Here is a 21,803-nt window from a genome sequence, read left to right on the forward strand (position 1 = left end):
GAGGTCTCTCTGTATGTGTTTATGTAGCATCCATCTTTTAATATTTGTGTGTACAGTGGGAGTTAAAAACAGAAGGCTCTCTTCAAGGATTTACCCCTGCATCTGTTCCGCATTAGTCCTACAGACAATTCTCTTTTTTTTTTTTACACATGAAACAGTAGAACAAAATCATCTATCTTGAAGAGTCAAACCAGTTAGAGTTACCACACTGTTCCTTGTGGCCACCATTGGTTGAAAACAGAGAATAAGTAGATTTTACTGAAATTTCCTCTCCAGGACGGAGCCACAGAGAGGCAGCAGTTCAAACTGAGTATTAAAAAAATACTTCTACATCTGCATTAGACATTCTTCTCTGTTGACACCAAACAGAGTCTTGTTTCCATTTTAATTTACTGTGACACACAAAGAACATCAGAGAGACAGGCGTTTTTTGAGTCGTGCAATAACTCTGGGGCTTTTGGTAATAATTATCTGGAGAAAAAAAAAAAAAACACCCAAGATGTTGTGATTAAAACAAAGAACGACAAATTAAAACCAGGATTTTCCCAGAAGTGTCACTGTGATGCTTCTAAATCTGTCTGACAGGGATCATTTTTATATTTTTTTAGTAGAAAATGGTTTTGTTTGTGTTTGTGTTTGAGAAATGTGGGTTTGTTGGAAATGGATCTCTTCTGTTTTATAAAAATAATGTTGCAAAATAAACACTTTAAAGGTTTTCCCTTTGGGTGCAATTCTCTCGAGCAACGAGTTTGGCGGAATGGAAGCCAAACTTTGTTATAACTTTTAACCAAAGAGTTTAGTCTGGCACATTCACAACGGAAAGCTTGACAACACAACAGAATATATACAATTTTGTCTGGTGAAACACAAATAAATGTAGTTTAATAAGTTTGAGTAGTAGTTTGGATTTGGATATTGTGCCTTCATTATGAAAGGCATTTTTTTATTTAAAGGTTTTCTTAAGATTGGAAAAATAGGTGATGAAAAGGTGATAATATTGTTCCCAGTTTAATTAATTAAATAACTTGGGTAGTAATGACTAATGACGAATACTTTGAAGACGCTCTTTACAGGAAGGCTCCTTCCTGCTAGTTTTCTAAAAGTGGTCCGCCTTTTAAATCTTGTTTTAGGGCAGCTGATCAAACCCACAGATCTTACTATTGCAACTTTAGAGAAGATCCCAGTTCTTAGAAACACCTCATCAGACTGACCTTTGGGGATATGTGTGTAATGAGGTAGACCAGGCCTCCAGAATATTTCCATTCAATGTGGTTTACATATCGATAAAGCACAGTAAACTCATACCATGTACACTGGCATAATTCTGGGCTGAAGTTGGTCCGCGAGACATGTAGACAATAATGAGCCCAGGTCCGCAACCCCAAAAACGTACGAGTATGCAAACTAGAAGGCGTTTACAGGACAGTTCTGGCTCATATTTTGTCATTTGGTGCCAACAATGCCCTAATAATAGTGCCCTAATAATCCAGCAAAATGCCATCTTGTTTCACATCATTCATTCACTGATATTGGGCAATATCGGATAGCTTTGGGTGGTTAAAATCTTGTACTTGTAAAGGTTTGTTCTTTTCATTTTATAGCTGTTCGATTATTGATGCCAAGAAACTAAGTACTGTTTGTTTATGACCTCCATATTCGTAATCATACCTACAATCGAGGAGCATCTTCCAGAACAAACGCAGTATTTGATCTGTACACAGATGTGGAGCTGTGAAAGCTTTACATTTGCTCTTCATGTCTTCTGCCCTTTGGAGGAAAATGAAAAAGATGAGACAACGTAGGGGTGGGAAAAGGAGGAGAAGATGAAAAAACTTGGGTCTGACAGAAAGACAATCACCTCAGTGTTTGTGTGGTGCTGTAGTCCTCTGTGATCTGCTCTGATTCTGTCCTCTCCGGGTTCAGATCCGACGCTAAACGAGTTTGGCTCGATGGGACAGTCCCCACCCCCCATAACAAACCGCTGACGGACTGAAAAGAAAACATTTGGAACAAGGAAAAACTGTTCCCTTATTCTCTCTTCTCTGACAGGCTGATTCCTTTTTTTTTTGTGTCAGTTGGCCTTTTTTTATTCTCAGCCCCCAAGCCACTGTAATTTTCTCTTTTTCTGCTTCTTCTCTTCTCTTTCCCACGAGTTTGATTCCTGACTCCCGACTGTCTAATCCTCTGAACCTCTCCATCTCTTTCTGCCACCGTTATATTTGTTATTCTGTTTTCCTTTGATGGTCGTTTCATCTCACCTTTCCCTTTTCTTCCCATTCTTCCTCCTCTTCCTCTCTCTGAGTTTGAATCCTCTTTGTTTGATTTTTCTTTTCGTTTTCTGGATTATAATCTTTGACTCCTTCTTCTCCTTTTTCAATCTTTTTTGTAAACTTCCTCACACTTTAAAATACACATTTCACTTCATATCCTTCCCCTTTCAAAGCCTTTTTCTCTAGCCAATTTAAATCATACATAATTCTGTCATCAAATGTTATTTTTTTACACCTTTTGTATCCTTCTTTTATTTCCCTTCCCTTATTTCCCATTCTATTATAAGTTTCTGATCATATCTTTCTCATCTGTTTACCCTTTTTCCTTCCTGGCTGTTCATCCCTCTTTTTACTCAACTTTTCTCTTGTTTTCCACAACCTAAATGTGCACCTTTCGAATTGTCTTATTTTTTCCATAAGATTCAATTATCTTTTTGTCATAGAAAATATTATTGTAGGTGCCTTAACTGGGCTGTAAAATACAAACTGGGGATAGCGTGTGTTGTGTAGAATGTGTGTGTTTTCCTACACCGGGTCATTCACTGTACTCGGGGTGTGTGTTAGTGTGAGGGTCTTTAACAGTGTGTGTGTGTTGCTGAGGTAACTGACAGGAATTTGAGCAACGAGGAGGAAACTCCTGTGGAAGTTTGGGATGTTCGGAAAGGGTGTGTGGGCCTCCGTGTGTGTGTGTGTGCGTGTCTGCGTGCGTGTGTGTGTGTGTGTGTGTGTGTGTGTGTGTGTGTGTGTGTGTGTGTGTGTGTGTGTGTGTTGTGTGTGTGTGTGTGTGTGTGGGTAGGAGAGAGAGAGAGAGAGAGAGAGAGAGGAGGAAGAAGTGTATATTTTTGTGGGAACACCTCACCCCGCTGCTTGTTACTCTGACTGGAAAAGATAACAGAGGACTGGATTCCCCTTTTCCCTGCTGGAAATGAACACACGTGAGCTTCCAGGGTGTGTACATGATGTGTGTGTGTGTGTGTGTGTTTAAAACTTTAAATAATAAGTTGTATTTATTTGCAAACTGACAATACATTTTCACATCACATCAAGCGTTATATTTGACGCTGTTTGGTTGCCTTTGTTGCCTCTACTGGGACATGTCTCCATGCTTTAATGTTCAAAAAGCTCTTTATTCTTCTCATACTGCCTGTGCTGCAGCAACCTCTTTTCACCCTCTGTCTGAAACCAGAGCCCAGTCAGCTCTGATTGGTTAGCTGGTCAGCTCTGTTGTGATTTGCCAACAACTTATTTTGCCCTCAGTGTAAGTTCATTGAAGGACCAGGAGATGGACATTAAAGATGCATATGGAGATAGACACTGATGGAACAAACCCTCCAGAGAGAAATACGTGAAGAGGCTGAGAGAAAGGAATTTGAAAATCCATGTGTTTGAAAGAAAGAAAGAGAGAGAGAGTGATTACGAGAGAGAGACTACGGGAGAGAGTCCGAATAGAGAGGGAGGGATTTTCCCGACTCTTTCTGTCTCTGCGGTGCTTTATTTGCCACATGTGGTTAGGATGTCAGATCAGTCACCACAACTACACACTGTCTTACTGACTCGTGTGTGTGTGTGTGTGTGTGTGTGTGTGTGTGTGTGTGTGTGTGTGTGTGTGTGTGTGTGTGTGTGTGTGTGTGTGTGTGTGTGTGTGTGTGTGTGTGTGTGTGTGTGTGTGTGTTTGTGTGTGTGTCTGCGGTTTTCCATGTGTGTGTGATCTTTACAGACTCTGATGTTGGATGACAGCTGGTTGGTTCACGCTGTAAATGTGTTTGTGAGTTTGTGCAACTTCCAACCTCTTTGTGTGGGAGTTTGTGCATCTGATTTTTGTGTGTGTGCGAGTGTGTTTTTTGTGTATGTAAGCTCTCCTGTGTGCGTCTGTGCATGCTGATGTGTGGGTGTGTGAGTGTGTGTGTGTGCGTGTGTGTGTGTGTCCAACACTTTCATTTATTACACATATGCATTTGAATTTCCACTTTGACGTTGACCGCTGTGCAGTACAGTATATAAAATAATGACCTGTGTGTGTGTGTGTGTGTGTGTGTGTGTGTGTGTGTGTGTGTGTGTGTGTGTGTGTGTGTGTGTGTGTGTGTGTGTGTGTGTGTGTGTGTGTGTATATGTGTGTGTGTGTGTGTGTCTGCCGCATAATAAATAGGAATTGATGACAGATACAGTCGAGGCTCTCGGTCTTGCCTCAGTGTTTTTAGGCAGTTGTTCGACTTTTGTCTGTAAATGACTTTTTAAATTTTCTTCTCTGTCTCTTAAAATCTATTTACATAAAAACACGTCTGTTTTTCATTTAGCTTTGACAGAATGATTAAAGTATTTTAATTAAGGTTCTTGTATGATGATTATACTTTGGCCAGATGAATCATATGGTAATCTTTATATTAATATAAAACAGGAGATCATTTGATTGCGGGAACATGAGTCTTCCAGGCACATTTTCATACACATGTTGTTCACATCTGGGTCACTTTTCACTAACGTAATCAAACACAGGAAAGTAGACTTTTTAACTAGTTGTATTGTTATATATTACAAGGGACCAGATACCACGCTGGGTAAAATACCAGTAGTTCTGCGTCAGAAACATGAAGGAAATATCAAACTACTGCAGAACAGATGCTTAACTAAAATGCAGGGAAGGTGTTTAACCTTTTTTTTCACATCAGTGCACATCACTGAGTTTGCATGATATTGTGTATCTTCCTATCAATTCCTAAGCGTCTTTGCAGATGTATTTTCTGAATGAGAGTCAGCAGGAAACGTTACAGAGTCATTCAGGTATAGTTTAAGACAGTTTTGCTACCGACAGTTTGTTACAAACAACAACGGTTGTTTTGTCAAACTCAGAATTAATCAAATTTAACTGGAAAGCTGCATTTAGGTACTTTTGTAAGCAGCCACCCCAGAGCGCACTCTGGCACAAACTCAACCGGAGAGTTTCGGAATGTACGGTTCGTATATTCAGAGCAGCTCACTTTCAGAGCGGACGTGTCACGTGGGCGGGACGTTGCCAGGAGTTCAATGTAAAGCCAGCCCACATTTCCGATATGATGTCATATCGGCTGCAAATCTGGATCCGCTCGTTTGTACCCCCGTTTTGAGAGATGCGGGTAAGGAGGAAAAGAGATCGGGTTGTATTTTCTGACACTTTGTGAGTCTCCTTACACACCGGGGACACATATTTATGCATAAAAGACATCAGAAAGTGCATTTTGCATAATAGGGGACCTTTAAAGGCCATTTGGTTACAGACTATCCTGTCTCATCATAATCTTGTCTTGCTTCATTTGTTAATCTTGTAGAAATAGACAGCTCTGTCTATTGGAACAACAACGCTCTCAGTTAAGTGTATGATTTGAGATACGAAGGCAAACTTTGCCTGCTTGTTTGTGAAATCAATGACCCATTGTTGCAGAAATGTGTGTGATTTTTGTTTAATTTGTACGTTAGCAATAGCATAAGTAACTAAGGTGAGGTATGGCTTAGCAAATGGTCAGCTAATCCAACCTCAACCTCTTGGTAACCAGCCCTAGTGACTCTGGTTTTGTACATACCTGTCGATGCATGCTTCATTGTCTGCACTCTGAGTTCTGTACGACTCTGTGTGGACTACATGATGTCATGGGGGGGGGTCTCTTCCCCTCCCTACCGCAGGATGCCAGGCTCTCCTCCATACTCCCACTGCTTCCTGTTTCCTGACTCTGTAGGAAGTAGCTCTGCGTTCACTTCCTGTCAGAGGGGCTGTTGGGGACAAGAATGGAGAGGAGGTTGAACAGCTTGTAATAATGTTGGCAACACTGTATGAGGTCAGGGAGAAACTCTTTGACCTTATACAAACTATATAAGGCACTAAGGTTTGGCAAAAAACACTTGTGTAATACTTGTACTTCAGAACATGATGGTAAATCATCCAGAGTCCGGTCAAGGACAATAACTCAAATATCATCCCAGCCTCGGTGGATTCAACTTTCCGATCCGGGAGGAAAATTGATTGTGTTTTTGTCGACTGTAACCTGGTGACAGTTAGTCTATTTGAACAAATCAAAGGAAAGACAGAATGACCCTGACTTTACTTTTAATAGACACGAAAGGCAACTCCCCATATCTCCTCTTCTTCTTTTATTGGCTTTTCTTTTCTCTCTGTGAGTTTCCTGTCTCTCCTTGTCCTCTTCCTCTTGTCTCTTCCTCTAAAGCTACTGTATGTGGAAAAAGTTTGATGGATGAAAAGCTTAATTCAACATTGAGATTTGATGAATAACAGAAAAGGTAATGCAGTCGTGTCTTCCATACAAGTCTGCGTATCATTTGCTAAACTCCTGGTGTGTGTAGAAATGATGACAGAAACAAAAGAAGGACTGAGATGTGTCGCCTTATGTCCCCTGACCTGAGGCCCCCAAAAATCTAAAGGAAGAAGTTAAGGTTGATAGGTCCACAAAACGTCGAAATTTAAACTCATTTCCAGTATTTCCGGTATACAGACATGTTTGTTTAAGCATGGGATTATTCATGATTACACAGGTCCCATAACTTTTGATAAGTTTCTCATCAAGGACAGTTTTTTTGGGTTGCATTGGGATGTTAATGTGAAAAATGACACAGTGTGTGAGGATGAAGAAAAAAACGCTCTACTTTCACACCTGACCAATCACTGTGTGAAGTGTGTGATCATTAGATTGACAGATTTAAATACTTGTCAGATGAAGTTCCTCATTCATTTATTTGTCTTTTTTTTCCTCACTTTCTTCACTCATTGTTTCTCTGTTCTCCAGCCTTACTCTACTCTTCTTCCTCCCCCCCCATCTCCCTCCCCTCCCCCCACAGTGGGAGCCAAGGTGTGGGTGTTAAACCTCTGCGGTCTGCTGGTTTTGTGGCCTTGGCTTTGATGGGCTTGTGGGTTGCGGGTTCGGATCCCAGGCAGGACTGACCACTAACCTTCACTGCTGGAACCCAGTTATCACCGTGGAAACAGTCAAAGCAGCCAATCAGAGGATCAGAATCTGAGTCAGCAGAGAGACAGAAAAAAAGTTTTTATATTCCTGTAGTAAGTCATTTGTCTAAAAATGTGTCAGTGTTCACTTTTGTTGTGTTTTGCTCTTTGTTTTGCAATTTTCAAGACAGAATGAATGTTAAAAAAAACAAACAAACATTTAAAGAGGAGAAAATGCATGCAACAGTTTATCTGACATGAAAACATAATATCAAAAGTCAGGAAAGATAAAAAGAGCAGAGGGATTTTTAATATTGGAATGAAACAAATAATTGATATTTAAGTCAATTATTTTTCTTATTCCCAAACTAGTGTTTTCTGTCTTGCCTGTTTCAGATTGTATCTTTCCCTGTGTTCCTCTCTCGCTCTCAGTTGTCCCGTTGCTGCCTATCAAAACATCTCACAACATTTAAAATGAGAAACAGTTCTGTTCAAAAAAATACATGGGAAAAGTGGCGCAAACAAGAGAAAAATGAAACCCAAATGAGAGACAACAGTCTGTGTGAGTAAAGTTGAGGACATTTTTAGGGACATCAGGCTCTTTGTGGTCTCAAACATCTATTTTTAAACCCATTACAAAAGTACCCATGCTATTTGGGGAAGAGTGGCTCCAAAACTTTCTGTTATAATTCTGTCTATTTATCTTTCTGGCAACCCTGGTTTCCCTAAACCTACATGCATGTCTAAACACTGGGTTTATGAGAGCAGCGCTGATGTGGAAATCTCCTAAAATTAAACGGAATTTCAGCCCACTTTTATATATTTGTCTGTTGTTGGTTTTGTCCGCGGCGTTGTCACTATAACAGGCACTGACGCCGCGTGGGAGTGTGTGTGTGTGTGTGTGTGTGTGTGTGTGTGTGTGTGTGTGTGTGTGTGTGTGTGTGTGTGTGTGTGTGTAGCGTGGTGACCCAGCATGACGCCGTAGTAAGCATTAGCAGCAGACAGAGAGAAAAGCAGTGTGGGAAAAATAAAGTTATGGAGATTATATTCTTGAGAATGGAAATTGTTCATGACAGAACAACTTAAAAAGGGCAACAAGGGAGAGCAAACTAAGAACAAGACAAAGGAGAGAAAAAGTGAGGGTAAAAAAAGAAAATACACGCAAAAGGATTAAAACAAGAACTGTTCTGATTGCAGTTTGTGTTTCAAGGTACTTTTTCTAACACCGGAGTCTCGTTAAGCCAATCGGCTTTGAGAAGGCATCTGAGAAGTCATTTTGTATTGAATCAGTTTGGTGCGTTCAATAGGTTTACAAACACAGTATAGGTATGTAAAATAGTGTGTCGTGAGTCCCAACCATTTCTAAATATATATATATTTTTAAAAGGAGTAACTCATCTGAATTCCCTTATTATTTCATCATATACTCCATATCATAATTTTAAATGTTCTACATTTTGTCTGTCTGTCTATTCATTGCACCTATTGTAATCATAATATATGCATACATGTCACTCATGATGTGAAGATGCTTTGGTTAAGTTTACACTTAGAAAGTTTGGAAACAGAAAGAAAGTATTTGTTGAATTTAGAAAAGACACACCTCTGTCAATCCAAGGTGAAGAAAGTGAGGAAGATGAGGTCGTGCTCGTCGAACAAATACCCGACTGGTGATAAAAAACTGTTGTATTTTTAAGAAAACTTAAAAAGGGTCAACTCTTACTTTAACAGAGAGAAGCATTAACTGAAAATATCACAAATTGTGCGACGCCTTATCCTTCACACTCATTTTTCTTCCTATGCAGCATGGAGAGGATTATTTCTACATTTGATTGTGCAACCCTGTGTCGTACAATGAAAATAAATAACCCTAATTACAGTATTTACTGTAATAGAGACAGTGTGGCAGAGTAACACAGAGACGAGGCAAAAGAAAAAACAGTGACACAGAGACAAGGCGTCCATCTTTTTTGGTCTTTCTTGTTATTGTTTTTCTTTTTCGGTCATTTTTCCCCTTCTCAGGTTTCCCCCTCACTACGTTTCCCAACATATCATTGGCCTCAGTGTGTGTGTGTGTGTGTCTGGAGCCATGGGATGAAGTGTGTGGTTACCCACTGGTGACAGGGGCACCTCGCTCGCTCTCTCTCTGTCTGTCCATGGCTCTCTCTCTCTCTCTCTGTCTTTTTCTGCTGCATAATCCTTTCTCTCTGTGTGATCTGTAATATTTAAATATAATCTGTGATCTGAATCCTGCAAAAAATGCTGTGTCCAGAGTATAGAGTGGGAAATATTCCACTGAACATGACCTTGCTGACCTTTTGTGTACTATTTTACTTTTTTTGATCATCTATCCATCCCTCAATCTTCTCCCGCTTTTCCGTCAGGGTCGCGGAGGTAACAGCTCCAGCAGAGAGCCCCAAACCTCTCTTTCCCTGGCCACATCAACCATCTCTGACTGGGGGATTCCAAGGCGCTCCCAGGCCAGCGAAGAGATATAATCCCTCCACCTGGTCCTAGGTCTACCCCTCGGTCTTTTCCCAGCTGGACGTGCCTGGAACACCTCTCTAGGGAGGCGTCCAGGTGGCATCCTCACTAGGTGCTCGGACCACCTCAACTGGCTCCTTTCAACGCGAAGGAGCAGCGGTTCTACTCCGAGTCCCTCCCGGATGACTGAACTTCTCACCTTATCCCCAAGGGAGATGCCAGCCACCCTGTGGAGAAATCCCATTTCGGCCGCTTGTATCCGCAATCTCGTTCTTTCGGTCATGACCCATCCTTCATGACCATAGGTGAGAGTAGGAACGAAGATGGCCCGGTAGACAGAGAGCTTTGCCTTCTGGCTCAGCTCTCTTTTCGTCACAACGGTGCGGCAAAGCGACTGCAGTACCGCTCCCGCTGCTCCGATTCTCTGGCCCATCTCACGCTCCATTGTTCCCTCACTCGAGAACAAGACCCCGAGATAATTGAACTCCTTCACTTGGGGTAAGGCTTCATTCCCTACCTGGAGTGGACAGTCCATCGGTTTCCTGCTGAGAACCATGGCCTCAGATTTGGAGGTGCTGATCCTCATCCCAGCCGCTTCACACTCGGCCGCGAACCGATCCAGTGAGTGCTGCAGGTCACAGACCGATGAAGCCATTAGGACCACGTCATATGAAAAAAGCAGTGGTGCAATCCTTAGCCCACCGAACTGCAGACCCCCTCCCCCACGACTAAGCCTCGAAATCCTGTCCATGAATATCACAAACAGGATTGGTGACAAAGTGCAGCCCTGGCGGAGGCCAACCCTCACTGGAAATCGGTCCGACGTGCTACCGAGGACCCAGACACAGCTCTCACTTTGGGAGTACAGAGATTGGATGGCCCTGAGTAGAGACCCCCTAACCCCATACTCCCGCAGCACCTCCCACAGTATCTCCCTGGGAACCCGGTCATACGCCTTCTCCAAATCCACAAAGCACATGTAGACCGGATGAGCGTACTCCCAGGCCCCCTCCAGGATCCTTGGGAGAGTGAAAAGCTGGTCCGTCGTTCCACGACCAGGACGAAAACCGCATTGTTCCTCTTCAATCTGAGGTTCGACAATCGGCCGGACCCTCCTTTCCAGCACCTTAGAGTAAACTTTCCCGGGGAGGCTAAGTCTGTAATTGGCACACACCCTATGATCCCCCTTTTTAAAAAGGGAACTACCACCCCGGTCTGCCATCCTTCGGTTTTTGATCATATTATTTTAATACCTCCTCTGTCCTCAACATAATTGAGGGGAAAATGAGGCCAATATTCTAATTTTAGGAGCATTTTATTATATTTGAATTGTCAAACCAACAATCAAAACTCCAGCATTAAAACAATAACCAACTATAAATATAATGTCTACTTTCAAAATAAGTTTAACAAGAGTTCATTAAAGAGTACTTGTCCTTTAAATAGCTCTCAGTGCCCTTTAATATAGACAGTCTTTATAATGAATCAGAGAAAAATTTAATTATTTTTAAAAATAGTTTATTTTTTCTTCTGTCTTTTTTTACTCTCTATCCCAAAACTCATATTTCTTTCTTTTTTTTGACAGGAGATTATACAATTCCTTTTTTCCCCTGGGCTCCATGAGGTTACACACTTCCCCAGGTTTCCCCAGCTGTTGCAGGGATTCAAACCAGCAACCCTCCAAGTACAAGCCTCCCTTCCTGACCGTCCAAACCCTCAAACCCCGTCTGAACCTCCTAACTGTCATGTCTGAGGCCACAAGAACCGCAAGTCCGAACTGCTGGAACCTAGTCGACTCCCAGGAGACCTCGAATGCTCAGCGGCTGCGAGCAGCTTCCAGGTTTCTGGACAGAGAACATTTCTTCACAGGTTTGATTTCTGCTGCAGCAGCAAAAAGCCATACAGTAAGGATCAGATCTGCAGGACGAGTACAAGACAGAAAATAGCACCAAGGAGATTTTGTAGATACTACAAGTTTTGCATATTCTTTATGTGTTTGCAAACTATTACAATGTCAACAATCTGTTCCCCTATTGCTCTCTAATCCGTACACATGACATATCTTTAATGTTTTGTGGAGGATAAGGTTTGATAGAAAAGACTAAATCTTAATTCAATAAATCAATCTCTGTTATGTAGTTTACGTGGTACAGTTTCATTATCAGTTGACAAATGAAACGATGGAAAATAGGCCAAATATTTTAATTCTAAACCCTAAAGTTTAGGAAGTTTCTAATGGAACAATAATACTCTAATTATTTTTCTTTTCTACGTTGAAAATGCTCTTAATGACTCACAAGTACTTAAAATATTCCTTTAAAAACAACAGTTGAAGTATTAAAATGCTCTTCCTGTCAAAAACACATATTTCATCTTTATGTACAGTCTGAACAGATGATGTCATTTCCTGTTATCCTCTGAATTCACACATCCCAATAACGGTACAAACACACACACACACACACACACACACACACACACACACACACACACACACACACATACACACACACAAAGTAACAGGAAGAAGTAGTAAGCAGCAGCAGTAAAATCAGATGTGGGATCAACAGCCGGATGAGAAGACGAGTCATGGATAAGGTCAAGGTGTCCCTCATACACACACACTCACATGCACACACACACACAAACACACACACACACACACACACACACACACACACACACACACACACACACACACACACACACACACACACACACACACACACACACACACACACACACACACACACACACACTTAGAGAAGGAAGGAAGGAGGAAGGACATGGATGAGAAAGGAATATAGGCCAAAATGATGAATGCTTTTTTTTATAACCTATTTATAACCTTGTTGTCTTGCTGTTTACAAAAGAGTGCTGACTCAGATGGTAGCACAGTTCAAGCTATATATAATATAGCCTTCTATTTAAAATGTAAATAAGATAACTTGTTTCCATCTGTTTTTATGATACTTGTCAGTTGTACATTTTATCCTCATTGTGATATATTTTGTTCCCTTTGTTTTCTTTGCATTTATTCTGAATTTCTGAATTGTGTTTTGTATAAATGGTGGTAAAGTCCAGTGTACAAGTCAATGTTTTTGTACTTGTGTTATAGACATTTACACCATTGTATTGGCTAAACTAAAAACAAATGCAGTACATCACAGTAAACCATGGCGAAAGCGAATGAGAGAGGTAGTTTGGGGTGTGACTTGAGCTGTATGAAAAAATGGTTCTTGGTTCAGCAAACCTGAAACCCAGAAACCTGGAAGCCTGTTGTTGGAGCTCTGATGTTGTGTTTACTGGGATGAGCCGTGGTTCTGAATGTGTGCTGGCTGCTTCTTTTGGCTTCGGACGAGCACCAATAAAAACTTGGATCTTTCATGAAGCTGTTATGTCTAACGCAGCAATTCAGCGGAGAACAAACAGCAGCTGCACACAAATATTCATCAAGTGTTTAATAGAAGACTCACTCGGGCAGTTATATAATAAAAACGTGGCAATTGTCTTGAAACCGATAATATTTTTGCAGTAATTGTTGTCAGCATAATTGCCGCGTGTTTAACCCAGCAGGGACTCAACACTGTCTGTTGGCCAGCACTGTTTTGGGCAATAAATCAGAAGTACTTTATTTATCCCAAACTGGGAAATGTTTGTAGGCTGGCTGACTATCGTAATGCTGGATTGATTAAAAACAATACTTTTTTTAGAGAAAAAAGGGTGGATCAACCCGGATTTAATGTTTCTTTCTTTATTTTGAAAAGTATAATACATTTTTATAGTCATGAAGTCATGACGCATTGGTGGGGATGTCAAATCTTTATGGGTACATTTTTTAAAATAATGTCTTAACTCAGATGTATGATTTGAGTCTGAATCAAGACAAAGTCAAGTGACTCTAGTCCACACTTCACTATTACATTTAACACACATCTTGTTGCAGACCTCATTTGCTGGGCGCACAGTCTATAAAGAAGAAGGAAGGTTTAAGTAATTATTGATCAAATACAGTAAACCTTAATTCCTGAGACTCAAGTCATAAGTCAAGATATCATAAATCATCAACTATGGTTTTCAACATGTGCATTTGTGTCTGACTATAATCCAGGGTACTGTATGTGGCTTGAGACCACAGCTCAGTGATTAAAACATCCAGCAGCTGTTTGTTTCATGTATTATACAAAATAAAATAAGAATAAGTCATCCTAATCTATACATTTTAATCAGCTACACAGGATCAGTCAACAGTGGCAGTGTGAAGTTGCTTGGTACTTTCTTTAGTTATAAGATGAATTTTATTGCTCAGATATTTAACTTTAGCACATTTCACTCTTCCAGACCAGATGACTTAAACACTGTTTGGTTTGGGAGTGTTTAAAGTTATTTTAAGAAGTAGTTTGCTCAGGTTTGGTCCCATCTGAAACCCTGGGTTAGAAGCCATGAGAGCTTCAAGAAAGATCCAGGTTCTTATTGCTACTTTGCGAAAGCCAAGAGATCCACCAGACCACAGAGCGAACCTGGAGTCTTCATTATGAAGCTGTACCATATGTGAGACTATGGATAGACTCATATAGATATACAGCTATACAACACAGCATATCAGACTTTCTCAGAGATTTTATTTTATCTGTTGTCCATGTTTTTTTCACAGTTAACCAACATCTACTAATGTAAAGACAGTATTTAACTAATAGACCACTTAAACTGCTGTAGTCAATACTGGAAAATACCTAAATATATTGTCGAATACTGCAGATGAGATCATTCCCCGTCCATCCACCAGATGGCCTCACACTCTCCCTCCTGTCACAGTCACCTGCTCACCTGTTTCCACTTTCCCTCATCAGCTATCCAGTGTATAACTAGCCCATTTACACTTATTCACTGTTTGGGTTTTTAACCTGATCTCTTCAGTCTTGATCTACCTTTACGGTCTACCTGACATTCTGCCTGATCTTAGGACTGGCTTCGGGGGTAAGTTTGATGTTTTGCAGCTCTGCTTTCGACCTATATCTGTCCTTCTGATCGACAAGCTTTTATCTTGATCAGTCGGTCTGTGAGTCTTGCTTTTGGTTCAAGCCTGCTCTTTTTCTGAAAGGCTTACAAAGAGTCCTCAGACTTCATGAATCTTCTAGCAATGTAAAGAGGAATCAGGTGCTTTCAAAACAAAGGAAAGCAGACTTTAGAGAGAGAAAAGGACTATCACACTGTTTGATATACAGCATCTAAAGAAAGCAAGCAGAACAAGGTTATACTGTCTTCATCATGGTCAAAAATGTCTTTGGTTAATCTGAAATGGTCCTTAAACAATGAATGCATTTCAAAATGTCTTCAAGAATTTTGTAAACTCTCCCTCTCACACACACACACACACACACACACACACACACACACACACACACACACACACACACACACACACACACACATAAGCTCATACAGGCATTATCTTCCAGTGTGACAACCCAATAATGACAGTCAGCAGTTTTTGAAGTCTCATCCAAACCAAACAGAGCATGATGACTGTGTTTGAGTCGTCTGCAGCTGGATGGATAGAGTGAACGCTGACAACATTGAGGCTGGAGTGGGTTTATAAATCACACCTCAAGTGACCGTTTCAAAAACAGAAGGTTTGAAGAAAACCAACAAAAAAAACCAAGGGAAAATAGTGAAGTTAAGGTGGAAACACTCTAACTTTCTGCCTGTCTAAACTGAACTGTGAACACAATGCTGGGATTGTTCTGTCAAAATGTCAGAGGTCAGATATTGTTGACATGGTGGATGGGACGGGGGTGTAAGAGGGTGAGCACAATAGAGAGAAGAGAAGGAAATGGAGAAAATGGTGGAGAAACATTTCGGACCTCCTGTTCTCAGCTCCAAACATCCTGTTAGAGAGGGAAACCCCCAGTGCTTTGTAACAGGTGTTTCACTTCGCTTCACACACAAAGAGAAATAATGTTACTAACTGAACAGATGTTAATTTAAAGCACTCCTTTTTTTCGAAAACTAGGTAAGAAGGTCAAGGGACAATGCTTCAAGGCAATGTATTGGCAGCTTATGCAGCAGAGGCCCCCCATTGTTTTTACAAACACCAACACCAGCTGATTAATGCCCCAGAAAAGCAGCAATGTCGACAAGTGATCACTTTTCTTTATTTTGACTTTTATCGGCAGCGGTGGATGAAATACTGAAGTAAAGTAAATGTCCTGCATTCGGAATCTTACAAAAAAAGTACAAGCATTGGCATTCAAATATATTTGAAGTAAATGACTTGTAAAGCTTAGTGATGAATTTCAGAATCATTTTAATATATAATTATTGTTAAATGATTGTCTCTTAATGCATTTGATTATTAATGCATTAAGAGGTTATCACAGCTGGTAAAGTTGGAGCCAATTTTAAATTTAGAATTAGCTTTTAATCTGCATCTGTAAAGTAACTACTGTAGTAACTGTAACGAGTGGAGTAAAAAGTAGCATAAAATGAAAGTACCTCAAAATTGTACTGAAGAAATGAAGGTATGATGCATCTTGTGTGCTACAGCCTTGGGTAATGGATGCCACTTCAGACTGTGTCACAGTGTAAACAAAGTTGTGTTGGCAGTGGTGTTGAAGAATACGCACTGCGCCTCTCCGTACCATCCAACAGATGTTGACTTGCAGGGACAGTGTGTTTTGAAGCTGTTCAATATGCAAGAGCCTGCAATCCAATTAGCCACCCCACCTTGATCTGCTATATGCACATTTGCTAACTTCCAGCTGCCTTTATCTTTCAACCTTACTCGCAAGAGACGGTACAGATGGTATGCTAACTATGAGCATGCACAAAGGCACTTATGCTTTGTTTGTTGATCCAAAACACTGAGGTTCATACTTAGAAAACAACCAATGAAGCAAGAAGTCAGTAAGTTAATTGGAGATCATTTTCTAAATCCTGAAATGAAAACTAATTACTAATGTGTCTCCCTAATTCAAGTTGCCTGCTTTTAGTCAGGTATGTGTCGAGTTATTACTAGTGTAAAGAGTGCTTGACCAAAGTGCACGACAATTTAGCGAGGCCATCTGCTTTACGCCCAGTATGTGATGACAGCGAGTTTGCCTCGCAGCCTTGCCCCAGGAAAACTACAGTGAGTATAAATAACCACCAGATTGACCTTGAAGAAAAGTATTTTCAATGGGTAGCTTCAAACCATCTTAAAAGCGATAGAAATCAAACTGTGTACACAAAGTTAGTTGTAAATAGGATTGGAGCATACGGTTCCAGTATACATTTTCATTTTGGCAGATAAAATGTTTTACAGAGATGCTGCACTCTCCCTCTGAGCGGAAAATCTCATAACCTAAAACACTCCCTGAAATGTATTGATCAAAAAAGCAGGAAACACAAACACATCTTTTTTGTTTCATATAATATATAACATACTTTGTACAAGGCTATGGGCATCCATTACTCAAATCAAAGACAGCTGCAGTCTCTAAACAAACAAAACAAATGGTTGGACCGAACCCAGGCAACTGCAGTGAATACTGGACTTGATATTTGTGTAATTATTCACAGTGGCAAGAGTCAGCACCATCATACGTCTCCTAAACTGAGGTTAATCTTGTGCAATAGCTCAGCATGCATGTCAACTAGGGACAGTGAACACACCACGACTGTCACAAACAATAATAAGGATGAATCCAGAGGGTGTATCTGTGCCTGTGAACATAAAAATGATTAGTTATTTAGATTTTTGTCAGCAGGATCTCATCTTTGGTTGAATGTAATGACAGGCTATAAGCAGCAGGTGGCAGCAGAAGAGCATCTGTAAGAGAGAGAGCCACTGACACAGAAGTAAAAAAGATAGACAAGACACATGTTATACTCTCTCCAAACATAAGTCTTCTTTTACCCATTTTTTTTTTTCATTGTTTATTTCTTGATGTTCTTGTGACAAGGCCCACCATTATCCTGTCAGAGGACTGAGACTCAGTTGTGTTGGTGTCATCTGAGTTCAAATGACATCCATGTACCTCAGATAGGTTTGCAGATAGCCTCGTGTGACTGAGTGTCACAGCTGTTTAAGAGACTCTTAAACCTTGACAATGGTTTGGTAGTGTGTGCTTTTCCTTATAAAGACAAAAAAGGACATTTGCAAGTGTCAAAAATAGTGTACACTTCATGAGGCCAACGATAGGGCAGAGAGGTATTCCACAAAGCAAAATCTGGCAGTGAGGTAACATTGTTTGTTTATATTTATGTCTAGCGAGGCTGGATGACTGCCAGTTAGGTAATAACCTCTGCTGCCTGCCAGATGTGTTCACTATTTTGAAAGACATTCAAAATAGTGAACACACTTTTTTGACATAGAAATCAACTAACCAGCAACAGAGGACTTACATGGCAATGACCTTGTAAAACAGACATGTGCTTATAGTTTGCATTTATATATATATATGAAATTTTTCAGTTTGAGATGTTTTGAATAGAAGTATGATTGTATTTGAAGTGGCTCTGATCGATCTGAAACGTGGCTTGCTGCTCTACCTGTTCAGCTTCTGTGTCAGACATTACCTCACCCATCTACTGTGATGTCACCTCTCTCTTTCTCTCTACCTTCCTGGCGCCTTGCTCGACCTGAAATCTTCCTCCTTCTGTTTCCCTGCTTCTCTGTCCTTCGTCTTCCCCTCTTTATGTCTGTCTCTCGTCCCCTGATGGTTACAGTGCAGCAGCAGAAACAGCACACGTTTTAAAATGTGCGCTAGAAAGCCTGCATTCAGAATAATCACCAGTGTATAGTATGCTTGTGTAATATTTCACATTAAATACACATGCATACAGGGTATAAATATGCACATGTACTCACAGAAAGTCATTCGACAAGCAGTTTCATTCAGAATGAATGTGACGCAAACAGCAAGGGCATCACTTTCTTTGATCTTTGGGAAAGAAATCCAGAACAGTATTTCCAAATACTGTGACGTGTTAGTGGGATACCATTCCAGTGTGAGGAACCCTGCATCATGCTAAATTTGAACTCTTTAGCCCTCAATATGCTGCACTGGAGAGTGTGGTTAACGGAAACAGCCTGATACAGTAGCTATGATTCTGATTAGCAAGTGTTGGTCCTCTTTAAACATAGTATGCCTAATAAGGGATTCGTTCATTTTAAAGAAACTCCCTCTGTGTGAACTTAGAGATTTTAGCCTTTGCAGACCATTTACAAGCACAAGAAACTATATAACACACTACAGGGAAGGGAAGACCACGAAAATGAGGGCCGCTCTAAGTCATGTTAGGTAGTGTAGCTGTGAAAACCAACTTGAAATGACTCAAAAGCTGCATCAACAGAGAGAGATGAGTATCTAAAGGGAGTTCAGTGTAGTAACAGCAATGACCCTCATTGCAACAAGAATAAAACATCAATTGACACAAGTACCTCACATTACTACTGTAAATGCAAAGAAAAGAAGGCACACTCTTTGCCAATTGTTTTCACCAGGTCAAGCTCCTCCAAAGTTCAAATTCTTCGGTATTTAAGACTCTCGTCCTTTATTGATTGCGTTCTCAGTGGTATGCTCTCCCTGAATTGCCCATTTCATTTTACTTTCCTCCAGGTTTATTGGTTTTAAAGCATGAGGCTCCAAGGGGGGACATGTTTAGCTTATTGCTTTGGCAGATGAAGCAGCGCTGGCTTATTGTTGGGAGTCTGGGGGTACGAGCTGTTTCATCAGCAGAGGAACACAGACATCTGTATTGTTGTATAAACACCAGTAATACCAGTATGAGCTACAGCAGGCGGCACTGGCCGGAGGGGAAACTCAAACATTCCCCGTCTATGAAAACTAAACTGACTCCCTTAGGATTAGAGATGACAATCAAAAAGAACTTCCTGTCCAGGCAAGTGAGTGCAGAATGTGCATCGCAGTTTCCAAAAAGCTGAAGGTGACACTTTGAAATGTTTTGTTTTGTGGGACTCAGAATCCAATCTAATTGTTTTACTTGTACAGCACATTTACTGCATGCTTCACTCATTAACCTGGTTTCAAGCAGCAGCTGTTTTACACAGAAAACAAAATAAACAACGAAAATTGTATTTTTCGGCAAAAGACCACAACGGCAAACAAACGGGGAGCACCTAATTTGTGAAGAAAGAGAAACATCTATTTCTCTCAGGAGTTGCAACACATTTTATTGCACCTTTTCAAATTAAATGATATTGTTAGCATACCATCGACTGTGAGATGTTATTGAGGTGATAACAGTTTGTATAAGGACACTTTTTACGGAGTTAGATGTGGTTACATTGGTACTGTGTTCAGTCAGTACAGAGGGCGCTAAAGGGGGTCATCTTACCCCCTTTAACATTGCTTAACAAAAAGCCCTTTTTCACTAAGGCTTGACAAAGAGGGAATTACAAGAAATGCAGAAAGCTGCTGTTCTGGTTTCACGTCTCTCTGCATTGACGCGCTCCTGGTGTGGAGAGAGAAGGATTGCTACGTCACGTCGGTGTGTGTTGGTAGTTAGTGTGCTACAACTTGTCTTGGCATCAAAACACATGACAAACATGAATGGATCTCCTCCAAAACTTCGACAATACCTTTCAAAAAGAGGTGGCAATTGAGTTTCAAGGATAAATAAAACAAGCCATGACTCTTAAATCACATGGATGACACATTTTGTGATTCAACCCTGCACATACACAGATATAACTAGGTCCCGGGGATCTACAGTATCTTTTTGCATGAATGGTGTAAAGTCAGCATTAGTGGAAAAGCTGCAGACAACCCATACAGTTCCAATGGGAGATTTGAGCCATCATTTTAACTGTTGTGTTTCACGATGAATCATTACACAGAAATAGCTAGGCCATCTGAAAGGGATAAACATTTGGGACAGTATAATTATCAAACAAAACATAGTCACACATGAAGAAATGATGCCTAATTTAATATCATATCATTCCACCAGCTGTAGTGTCTCAAACCCAACAGTAGTTTTGAGTTGATTATGATTCTGTGATTATAATGATCATCCACTCACCGTGTGATTACACTACACTTTAATGCCTCATAACACCTTCTCATTTTCCTCTTTTTCTTTTTGGAGTCAAAATCGAATTGTTTTTTCCCCTCCGTGTCCCCTATTCGTCTCGTTTCCTTCCCACTGGGCCCTGATTTTACCTCCCTCACAATTTTTTTCTCACCTTCATTTTCTCTCACTGCATCTCTCTCCTGTCTCCAGCCTCTCCATCAGTGATTACACTTAACCCCAAAGTAATTAAGCTAAGAACACAGACGGGCATTCAGGTCATAAATAAACAACTGTAAGTGATATTAAAGTATCGGGGAGAGCGTTGGCAGGGGGAAACACATCGTCAGGAGTTTTTTAAATGAACTCCGGCTGAGCAGCACTTCTGACTTCCCACAAATTGTCTCTGTGGCACATACCAACGTTAGGAAGCCTTCTTCATATTTTGTTTTGGATTATCAAGCCTTAGAAGATATAAAGTCATTTGCATGGTAATACCTACTGGTTTTATGCTTAATACCTTCACAATGACTTACAGATGTCAACTTCCAGAAGGGAATCTTTCAAAATTACCGTTTGTTGGATCAACAGCAGTATTATTCACTTTTCTTACAGACACTTAAAGGGGCCATATAATGCTCATTTTCAGGTTCATATTTGTCTATCGTGTCTCTACTTTGACTTCTCTCCATGCTTTATTGTTCAAATAGCTCTTTATTTTTCTCATACTGCCTGTGCTGCAGCACCTCTGTTCATCCACTGTCTGAAACCAGAGCCCAGTCTGCTCTGATTGGTTAGCTGGCAGGCTCTGTTGTGATTGGCGAACCGCTTAGAGATGTCCTACCTCTGAGCCTATCATGTACAATGTGCTGGAGCGCTCGCCGATAGAATCCTAAGTGTTACAGAGTGATGTCACTATGTTACAGAAGTAAACAAAGGACTCGTGAGGCGTTTTAGGGAGGAGAGAAACTCCCTCTGGAGGAAACTCTTGTAAGACTCTTACTGTAACCTTACCTTCATAAGCCTGACATCGAGCGATCACCTGCGGTATAATGGAAGTTGTCACAGACGCCTCTAAAGACTGGAGTTACTAAACTTAAAACAAG

At 40.7% G+C, this 21,803-nt stretch overlaps 1 protein-coding gene across 1 annotated transcript in view; it reads left to right on the forward strand.

Moving 5' to 3' along the window:
• Positions 1–14,591: 14,591 nt before the first annotated feature.
• Positions 14,592–21,803, forward strand: part of xkr7b (XK, Kell blood group complex subunit-related family, member 7b) — a 78,381-nt gene continuing 71,169 nt past the window's right edge. Inside the window, exon 1 of the mRNA XM_063902613.1 lies at positions 14,592–14,658. The gene's annotated coding sequence lies outside the window, so the exon portion shown is untranslated. The remainder of the gene's footprint in view (positions 14,659–21,803) is intronic.

The sequence above is a fragment of the Eleginops maclovinus genome, chromosome 1, assembly GCF_036324505.1.
Source record: "Eleginops maclovinus isolate JMC-PN-2008 ecotype Puerto Natales chromosome 1, JC_Emac_rtc_rv5, whole genome shotgun sequence".
Classification (NCBI taxonomy): Eukaryota; Metazoa; Chordata; class Actinopteri; order Perciformes; family Eleginopidae; genus Eleginops; species Eleginops maclovinus.